The sequence below is a fragment of the Stegostoma tigrinum genome, chromosome 21 (assembly GCF_030684315.1).
Source record: "Stegostoma tigrinum isolate sSteTig4 chromosome 21, sSteTig4.hap1, whole genome shotgun sequence".
In the NCBI taxonomy this organism is placed as follows: domain Eukaryota; kingdom Metazoa; phylum Chordata; class Chondrichthyes; order Orectolobiformes; family Stegostomatidae; genus Stegostoma; species Stegostoma tigrinum.
This window is the reverse complement of record NC_081374.1, coordinates 2,830,672-2,839,934: the sequence shown is the minus strand read 5'-3', so window position 1 is coordinate 2,839,934 and position 9,263 is coordinate 2,830,672.

The window sequence follows — 9,263 nt, the reverse complement described above, 5'->3', positions numbered from 1 at the left end:
CTGGAAAGTGGGGTCGGGGGGAGTGGGGTGGGGGAGAGTGGGGTGGGGTGGGGGAGAGTGGGGTGGGGTGGGGGGGAGTGGGGTGGGGTGGAGGGGAGTGGGGTGGGGGAGAGTGTGGGGAGTGGGGTGGGGGGGGAGTGTGGGAGGTGGGAGTGGGGGGAGTGGGGGGAGAGTGGGGTGGGGGGAGTGGGGGGAGAGTGGGGTGGGGGGAGAGTGGGGTGGGGTGGGGGAGAGTGGGGTGGGGGGGGGAGTGGGGTGGGGGGGGGAGTGGGGTGGGGTGGGGGGAGAGTGGGGTGGGGGGGTGGGGGGGAGTGGGGTGGGGTGGAGGGGAGGGGGAGAGTGGGGTGGGGGGAGAGTGGGGTGGGGGGGGAGTGGTGTGGGGGAGGGTGGGGTGGGGGGGGAGGGGAGAGTGGGGTGGGGGGAGAGTGGGGTGGGGGGGGTGGGGGGGAGTGGGGTGGGGGGAGGGTGGGGGGGGGGGAGGGGGGGAGTGGGGTGGGGGGAGAGTGGGGTGGGGGGTGGGGGGGGGAGTGGGGTGGGGGGAGAGTGGGGTGGGGGGAGAGTGGGGTGGGGGAGAGTGGGGTGGGGGGGGAGGGGGGAGAGTGGGGTGGGGGGGGAGGGGGGAGGGGGGGGTGGGGGTGGTGTGGTGGGGAGGGGTGGGGTGGGGGAGAGTGGGGTGGGGGGGTGGGGGGGGGGGAGTGGGGTGGGGTGGAGGGGAGGGGGAGAGTGGGGTGGGGGAGAGTGGGGTGGGGGGGGAGTGGTGTGGGGGGAGGGTGGGGTGGGGGGGGAGGGGGAGAGTGGGGTGGGGGGAGAGTGGGGGGGGAGTGGTGTGGGGGAGGGTGGGGTGGGGGGGGAGGGGGAGAGTGGGGTGGGGGAGAGTGGGGGGGGAGTGGTGTGGGGGGAGGGTGGGGTGGGGGGGGAGGGGGAGAGTGGGGTGGGGGGAGAGTGGGTGGGGGGGTGGGGGGGGAGTGGGGTGGGGGGAGGGTGGGGTGGGGGGGAGTGGGGTGGGGGGAGAGTGGGGTGGGGGGGTGGGGGGGAGTGGGGTGGGGGGAGAGTGGGGTGGGGGAGAGTGGGGTGGGGGGGAGGGGGAGAGTGGGGTGGGGGGGGAGGGGGGAGGGGGGGTGGGGTGGTGTGGTGGGGAGAGGGGTGGGGTGGGGGGGAGTGGGGGGAGTGGGTGGGGTGGGGGGGTGGGGTGGGGTGGGGGGGAGTGGGGTGGGGTGGAGGGTGGGGTGGGGTGGGGGGGAGTGGGGTGGGGTGGAGGGTGGGGTGGGGTGGGGGGGAGTGGGGTGGGGGGGAGTGGGGTGGGGTGGAGGGTGGGGGGGGAGTGGGGTGGGGTGGGGGGAGAGTGGGGTGGGGGGAGTGGAGTGGGGTGGGGTGGGGGGGTGGGGTGGTGTGGGGGGAGTGGGGTGGGGTGGGGGGGTGGGGTGGTGTGGGGGGAGTGGGTGGGGGGGTGGGGTGGTGCGGGGGGAGTGGGGTGGGGTGGGGGGTGGGGTGGTGTGGGGGGAGTGGGGTGGGGTGGGGGGGAGTGGGGTGGGGTGGAGGGAGTGGGGTGGGGGGGTGGGGGGGAGTGGGGGGGGGTGGGGGGGAGTGAGGGGGAGTGGGTGGGGGGAGTGGGGGAAGTGGGGTGGGGGGGAGTGGGTTGGGGGGGAGTGGGGGGGAGTGGGGTGGGGGGGAGTGGGGTGGGGGGAGTGTGGGGTGGGGGGGAGTGGGGTGGGGGAGAGTGGGGTGGGGGGAGAGTGGGGGGGGAGTGGGTGGGGGGGGTGGGGGGGGAGTGGGGCGGGGGAGTGGGGCGGGGGGGTGGGGGGAGTGGGGTGGGGGGGAGGGGGAGTGGGGTGGGGAAGTGGGGTGAGGGGAGTGGGGGGGAGGAGGGGGGGAGTGGAGTGGGGGAAGGTGGGGGGGGAGGTGTGAGGGGGAGTGGGGGGAGGTGGGAGTGGGGTGGGGGGGGTGGGGTGGGGGGGAGTGGGGTGGGGGGTGTGGGGTGGGAGGGAGTGGGGTGGGGGGAGAGTAGAGTGGGGGAGTGGGCCGTGGGGGGTGGGGGGAGGGGGGGAGTGGGGTGGGGCAAGTGGGTTGAGGGGAGTGGGGGGTGGAGGGGGGGAGTGGGGGGGTGGAGGGGGGAGTGGGGTGGGGGGAGGGGGGGAGTGGGGTGGGGAAGTGGGTTGAGGGGAGTGGGGGGGTGGAGGGGGTGGAGGGGGGGAGTGGAGTGGGGGGAGGTGGGAGGGGGGGTGGGGGGAGGTGGGAGTGGGGTGGGGGGTGTGGGGTGGGGGGGAGAGTGGGGTGGGGGGAGAGTGGGGTGGGGGGAGTGGAGTGGGGGGTGGGGGGTGGGGGGGAGTGGCGTGGGGGGTGGGGGGAGAGTGGGGTGGGGGGGAGTGGAGTGGGGGGTGGGGGGAGAGTGGGGTGGGGTGGGGGGGAGTGGAGTGGGGGGGAGTGGAGTGGGGGGGAGTGGGGTGGGGGGGAGTGGGGTGGGGGTGTGGGGGGAGTGGAGTGGGGTGGGGGGAGTGGAGTGGGGTGGGGGGAGTGGAGTGGAGTGGGGGGGTGGGGGGAGAGTGGGGTGGGGGGGAGTGGAGTGGGGGTGTGGGGGGGAGTGGGGGGGGGGAGTGGAGTGGGGTGTGGGGGGAGAGTGGGGTGGGGTTGGAGTGGGGGGGGTGTGGGGGAGAGGGGGGGGAGTGGGGTGGGGGGAGTGGGGGCATGGGGGGAGGGGGGGAGTGGGGTGGGGGGAGTGGGGCATGGGGGGAGGGGGGGAGTGGGGTTGGGGGGAGTGGGGAAGTGGGTGAGGGGGAGTGGGGGGGTGGAGGGGGGAGTGGGCGTGGGGGGAGGGTGGGAGTGGGGTGGGGGGAGTGGGGAAGTGGGTGAGGGGGAGTGGGGGGTGGGGGGGGGAGTGGGGCGTGGGGGGAGGTTGGGGGAGTGGGGGAAGTGGGGTGAGGGGGAGTGGAGGGGGTGGAGGGGAGGGTGTGGGTGGGGGGGGAGTGGGGGGGTGGGAGGTGTTGGGGGGAGTGGGGGTGGGGGAGTGGGGTGGGGGGGGAGTGGGGGGAGGTGGGGTGGGAGGGGGTGGGATGGGGGTGTGGGTGGGTGGTGGGGGTGTGGGGGGTGGGTGGGTGTGGGTGGGGTGGTGGGGTGTGGGGGGGGTGGGGGGGGGTGGGGTGGGTGTGTGGGTGGGTGGTGGGTGTGTGGGGGGGTTGGGGGGTTGTGGGGGTTGGGTGGGGGGTGGGGGGGGGATTGGGGATTGGTGGGGGAGTGGGGTGGGGGTTGTGGGGGGAGTGGGGTGGAGGGGAGTGGGGTGGGGGGAGTGGGGTGGAGGGGAGTGGGGTGGGGGGGTTGTGGGCTGAGTGGGGTGGGGGGGAGTAGGGTGGGGGTTGTGGGGGGAGAGGGTGGGGGTGTGTGGGGGGAGTGGGGTGGGGGCGTGTGGGGTGGGGGGCGGTTGTGGGGGGAGTGGTGTGGGGTGGGGGCGTGTGGGGGGAGTGGGGTGGGGGTGTGTGCGGGTGTGTGTGGGGGTAGTGGGTGGGGGGGTGTGTGGGGGTGTGGGGGGAGTAGGGGTGGGGTTGTGGGGGTGGGGGGTGTGTGGGGTTGTGGGGGGAGCAGGGGTTGGGGGTGTGTGGGGGAGTGGGGTGGGGGGCAGTGGGGTGTGGGGGGAGTGGGTGGTGTGGAGGATGGGATGGGGTGGGGTGAGTGGGGTGGGTGAGTCGGGTGGGGAGGGGTGTAGGATAAACACAGCAGGCCCAGGCAGCATCAGAGGAGCAGAAAAGTTGATGTTTTGGGTCAGACCCTTCTTCAGAAATGGGGAGGGAAGGGGAGCTCAGAAATAATAAAGAGAGGAGGGTTTGGGGCTGGGGGAAGGTAGCTGGGATGGTTATCGGTGGATTCAGGTAGGGAGTGGTGGGGATTGGTCAGTGAGATGTGAGGGGCCGATAGGTGGGAGAGAAGATGGACAGGTTGTGTCAAGTCAGGAGGCGGGGATGAGAGGGACGGTTGCTCATGGGATGACAGCTGGGATGGGGAGATTTTAAAACTGTGAATCCCTGCTGAGGCTATCGGGCTGTAGGCTCCTGAGGCGGAATATGAGGTGTTGCTCCTCCAATTTCCAGGTGGTGTAATTGTGACACTTGGAGGAGGCCCAGGATGGACATTTCACCCAGGGAGTGGGAGTGGGAGTTAAAGTGGGATTTGTAACTGGAAGGTGTTGTTGTTTGTCACGTACAGAGCGTGGATGCTCTACAAAGCGGTCTCTGAGCCTCTGCTTTGTCTCATCGATGTAGAGGAGGCCACATTAGGAGCAGCAGATGCAATAGACCACATTGACAGATGCACTGTCCGATGTGGAAGGTTTGTTTTGTGCCTTGGATGGACGTGAGGGGGAGGTGTAGGGGCAGGTGTAGCACCTCCTGCAGTTTCCAGGGGTGGTGGGGCTAGTGGGGACGAAGGAGTCAGGGAGAGAGCGGCGGAAGGCAGAAAAGGGTGGGGAGTGAAATATCTCTTTGATTGTGGGGTTGGATTTTAGGTAGCGGAAGTGGCAGAGGAGAATGATACGTTGAATGCAGACGTTGGTGAGCTGCTATGTGAGGACCGGGGGGATTCTGTCTTTGTTTTAGTTGGTGGGAGGGGCCCTGAGGGCAGAGGTGTGGGAACGCAAGAGATGCAGGTGAGGGCATTTTTGATCACCGGATGGAGGATGTTATGGCCCTTGAAAAACGAGGACATCTGGGATGTTCAGGAGTGGAGCACCCTATCTTGGGAGCAAGTGCGGCAGAGGCAGAGGAATTGGGAATAGGGGATCACATTCTTGTGGGAAAGGCGGGTGGGAGGAGGTGTAGGCTAGGTAGCTGTGGGCGTGAAATAGATATCAGTTTTGAGGTGATCACTAGAGATGGAGGCAGAGAGGTCCAGGAAGGAGAGAGAGGTATCAGAGATGGTCCAGGTGAATATTGAGATTGGGGTGAAAGGTGTTAGTAAAGTTGATGAACTGTACAAGCTCCTTGAGGCAGCGCCGATATAGTCTTCCTCCACTACATCGATTAATCACTCTCTCCGCGACTCCCTCGTCAGCTCCACACTCCCCACCAGATCCAATACCCCCGGCACCTTTCCCTGCAACCCAGGGGGCTACACCTGTGCTCCTTCACCTACCCCCCTCACCCCCATCCCAGGCACAAAACAAACCTGCACATCAGGCAGGGGTTCCCCTGCACATCTGTCAATGTGGTCTACTGCATCCACTGTTCCTGATGTGGCCTCCTCTACATCGGTGACACCAAGCGGAGGCTCGGAGACCGTTTTGTGGAGCACCTGCACTCTGTTCACGATAAACAACATCTTCTGGTCACAAACCATTTCAACTCCCCCTCCCACTCCACGGACAACGTACCCATCCTGGGCCTCCTCCAGTGTCACAGCGATGCCACCCGGAAACTGGAGGAGCAGCACCTCATATTCCACCTTAGAAACCTACAGCCCAATGGCCTAAACGTGGAATTCACCAGTTTCAAAATCCACCCCACACCCGGCCTCATCCCATGTCCAACCCTCCCTCTCATCCCCGCCTCCATGACCTGACACAACCTGTCCATCCTCTGTCCCACCTATTGGCCCCTCCTACCTCACTGACAAATCCCCACCACTGCCCCACCTACCTTCCCCAGCTCCACCCCTCCTCTATTTATTTCTGAGCTCCCTTCCCTTCCCCACTTCCGAAGAAGGGTCCCGACCTGAAATGTCAGCTTCCCTGCTCCTCTGATGCTGCCCGGCCTGCTGTGTTCCTCCAGCATCAGCAGTCCTTCCTATCCCTGGGTTGAGTGTGCTGTTTTTCGAAGGAAGGTTGGACAGACTGTGATTGTACCCATGCTGAGGGGTATTGACAAACTGGATGTGGAGAGGCGATTCCTCTGATGGGAGAATCCAAAAGTGAATTCACTTTTTAAAAATATAGTGGTGTCCATTTAAAATTGAGACGGAATTTGTTTACTCACAGAGGGTCTTGAGTGTTCGAAACACTTCTGCAAAAGGCAGTGAAGGCAGATTTTTAAGTTGAATATTTTTAAGAAAGAGCTAGATAGATTCTTTGTCAGCAAAGGAGTGACAGACTAGCAGGACAACAGTGTGGAATTATCCAATCCACCCTGATCCTATTGAATGATACAGCAGGTTCAACACACCGCATGGCCTTTTTCTAACTTGTGTGTTCATGTGTGGAATGACAAAAAGAAGCTTGACTCTCTTTCCAGGGCCTACAGCCTGCAGCACATCAGCTGTCCCTAATTGTGGGACAACTTCATAGCCCAACATACAGGACCAGTGACTGCAGCTGTGGGAAATAGCTACATGTACACATGACAGCAGAGACCAAACTGAGCCACATAGTTATGCAATATCAAGGAGCTTTACCTGTGCTGCCATGGTCCTGGGAGAGTTTGATAGGGACGGTTTAGAGGGATCTTCACTCTGTATCTAACCCTGTGCTGCTCTGGTCCTGGGAGTGTTTGATGGGGACAGTGTAGGGGGAGCTTTACTCTGTATCTAACCGTTGTGCTGTCCCTGTCCTGGGAGTGTTTGATGGGAGGACAGTGTAGAGAGAGCTTTACTCTGTATCTGACCCAGTGCTGCCCCGGTCCTTAGAGTGATTGATGCGGAAATTGATAGCAATGTGTGTTTTGTCTTTCAGCACAAATATCTTGACTTTCCAAGAGCAGGAATGTCAGCTGAAGAATGATTTTTAAAAAAACAGTCCCTGGAAAATTGTTTTGCATGAAGCACCAACTTGCAGTGGTAGTGTTTCTTCCTCTGATCCGGAAATCCCAGAATCAAGCCCCGCCTGCTGCAGTGATGTGTGATAATAACCCTGGACAGATTGATTAGAAAATAAAGCCACGTGAAGAAATCCCACTGATGCCAACTGCAGCATCTGGAGCCCTCGTCCCCTGGAGATCGATAAATAAAAAGTGGATGCAATTCATAAATTGGCCATCGGGTGGAACCATTCTCCTTACCATCAGCAATAGAGCAGGAGGGAAACCAAAGTAAATGCTGCAAATGTGTCGGGGACAGGGGTGTACCAACCGCTCACCCCAGAATCCCCATGGTAACTGTAGCCCCCACACCAACAGTTTGTCCACTGTTCTCCCTCCCCCATCCTGATAGCACTGAACTGTAGCCCCCTCCACCCCCAGCCTGACAGATGTGGAACACTGTGGTCACCCCCTCACCTCGCCAACCCACCCCTGGCCAGCTCACAGTAATTGCACAGTGCACCCTGCTCAGCAGCATGACCCTTACCGACTCTGACAGAAATTGTCACTCCACCATTCCCCACATCAGCTTCCTCAGAGACAACCCTGTCCAACCACTGTTCCGAACCTAAACCTAACCCTAGCCTGAACCCCAACCATAACCTAAACCCCAAGCCTAACCCCAAACCTAACCTGAACCCCAACCCTCATCACCCTGAACCTAACCTGAACCCCAACCCTCACCCTAAACCTAACCTTAACTTGAACCCTCACCCTAAACCTAACCCCAACCCTAACCCTCACCCTAAACCTAACCCTCACCCTAAACCTAACCCCAAACCCTAACCCTCACCCTAAACCTAGCCCTAACCCTCACCCTAAACCTAACCCCAACCCTAACCCTCACCCTAAACCTAACCCCAACCCTAACCTGAACCCCAATTCTAACCCTAAACCTAACCTTAACCCCAACCCTCACCTAACCTTAACCCTAACCTGAATCCAACCCTAAATCTGACTTGAACCCCAATCCTAACCCTAAACCCTAACCCTCAGAGACTGACCCATCCAAACTCTGTCCCCAACACTAATCCTAACCTTAAAACTAACCCTAACCTCAACCCTAATCCTAACCTCTGTCCCCTAACTCTGACTGTATGTGTCCCTATCAGACTCTCTGCTCCCCCACACTCTCCCCTCCCCTACATCTTTTCCCAAAATCATTTTCTCTCTAATATCTTCATGTTTGTATTTAAAAATACCCCTTTCCACTAATTATTTTCCTCATGTTTTGTGATCAAAAATGTCTGAGATGTATGTAACTGTTTTAGAAATTGGATTTTAAATTTGGACCTACGTTTTGTTACTTTTCTGAAAGGTTTAATAACATAATTGAATGGGACTGTCCTTCCAAAATAGTGGCTTTATGTTGTATTTGGTTAGAGAACGGTGACCTCAGGAGATGTAAATGGGAGATTGTTTTTGTTGTAGTAGCCCAGAGTCAGAGACGCTGCTGTGGGCCTGGAGTCACATGTCGGCCAGGCTGGGGAAGAATTACAATTTCCTTCTCTAAAGGACAGAGGTGAACCAGATGGGTTTTTACAGCAATCAACATCATCACCATTAGGGTGGCTTTTTATTTGATAGTTTTGAACCCCTTGCCTAGAACACGAGCCTGTGATTCTGGTTTTCCACAGGAAGTATAAACATTGTGGATCAATTGATTTGACTTGTCATATGTACCTAGATACAGTGAAAAGCTTTGTTTGCAAACGGTACAGATAGATCATAGGGTGAAGAAAACTTGGACAGAGTGAGGCAAACAGGTCACACTCCATAGGGCTATACACAATGCAAAATCAACAGTAACAAGATGGAAATTATTTTTTGGTTTGGGATATTTTAGACTTAAATTTAATTTAGAAATACCAGAGAATAAAAGTTTTTGGGCCGTTTGAAGTGCACCTGACTGGGGTCAGAGCAAATATAGGTTTCCTCCTAAAAATGGAGCACAGATTTGTTTAGAGAAGGCACAGTTACCTTGATGAAGAAATATAGTTTGTGTAAGTTGCAGACCAGGAGTGTTTGATTGGAAATGGGTAGGTTATTACACATCTTAGAAAGTATAAAGTCTATTTTCAGTTTATCCAAGCAAGACTTTGCAGCTGACAGGAAAGAATCAGGGAGAATCAGTTACATCAAAATTTAAGAATTGATATAGAAGGGTAATTCCTCTGCTTTTGAATTTCTGTATACAATCATGTCGGGGAATAGATATAAACTTTTGTTTTGCTGGATGTTTTGAGATTATTCTGACTGCATTCTAAATCTAGATAACTTGTGTCTGTTTTTGTCTTTTATGTGATAAGCTTCTAGTCAATGTTAAAGAAATTCAGCAACCTCATGTGACTGTTCCAGAGAATGACCAGTGTAACTACAACAAAACTGATCCGGTCAGATATCATTCTGGGATCTAACATTTCCGGTGGTAACATCAGCGGGGATCAGAACACTTATTCTTCGCTCATCAAATGTTCAGAACCATGCCGTTTA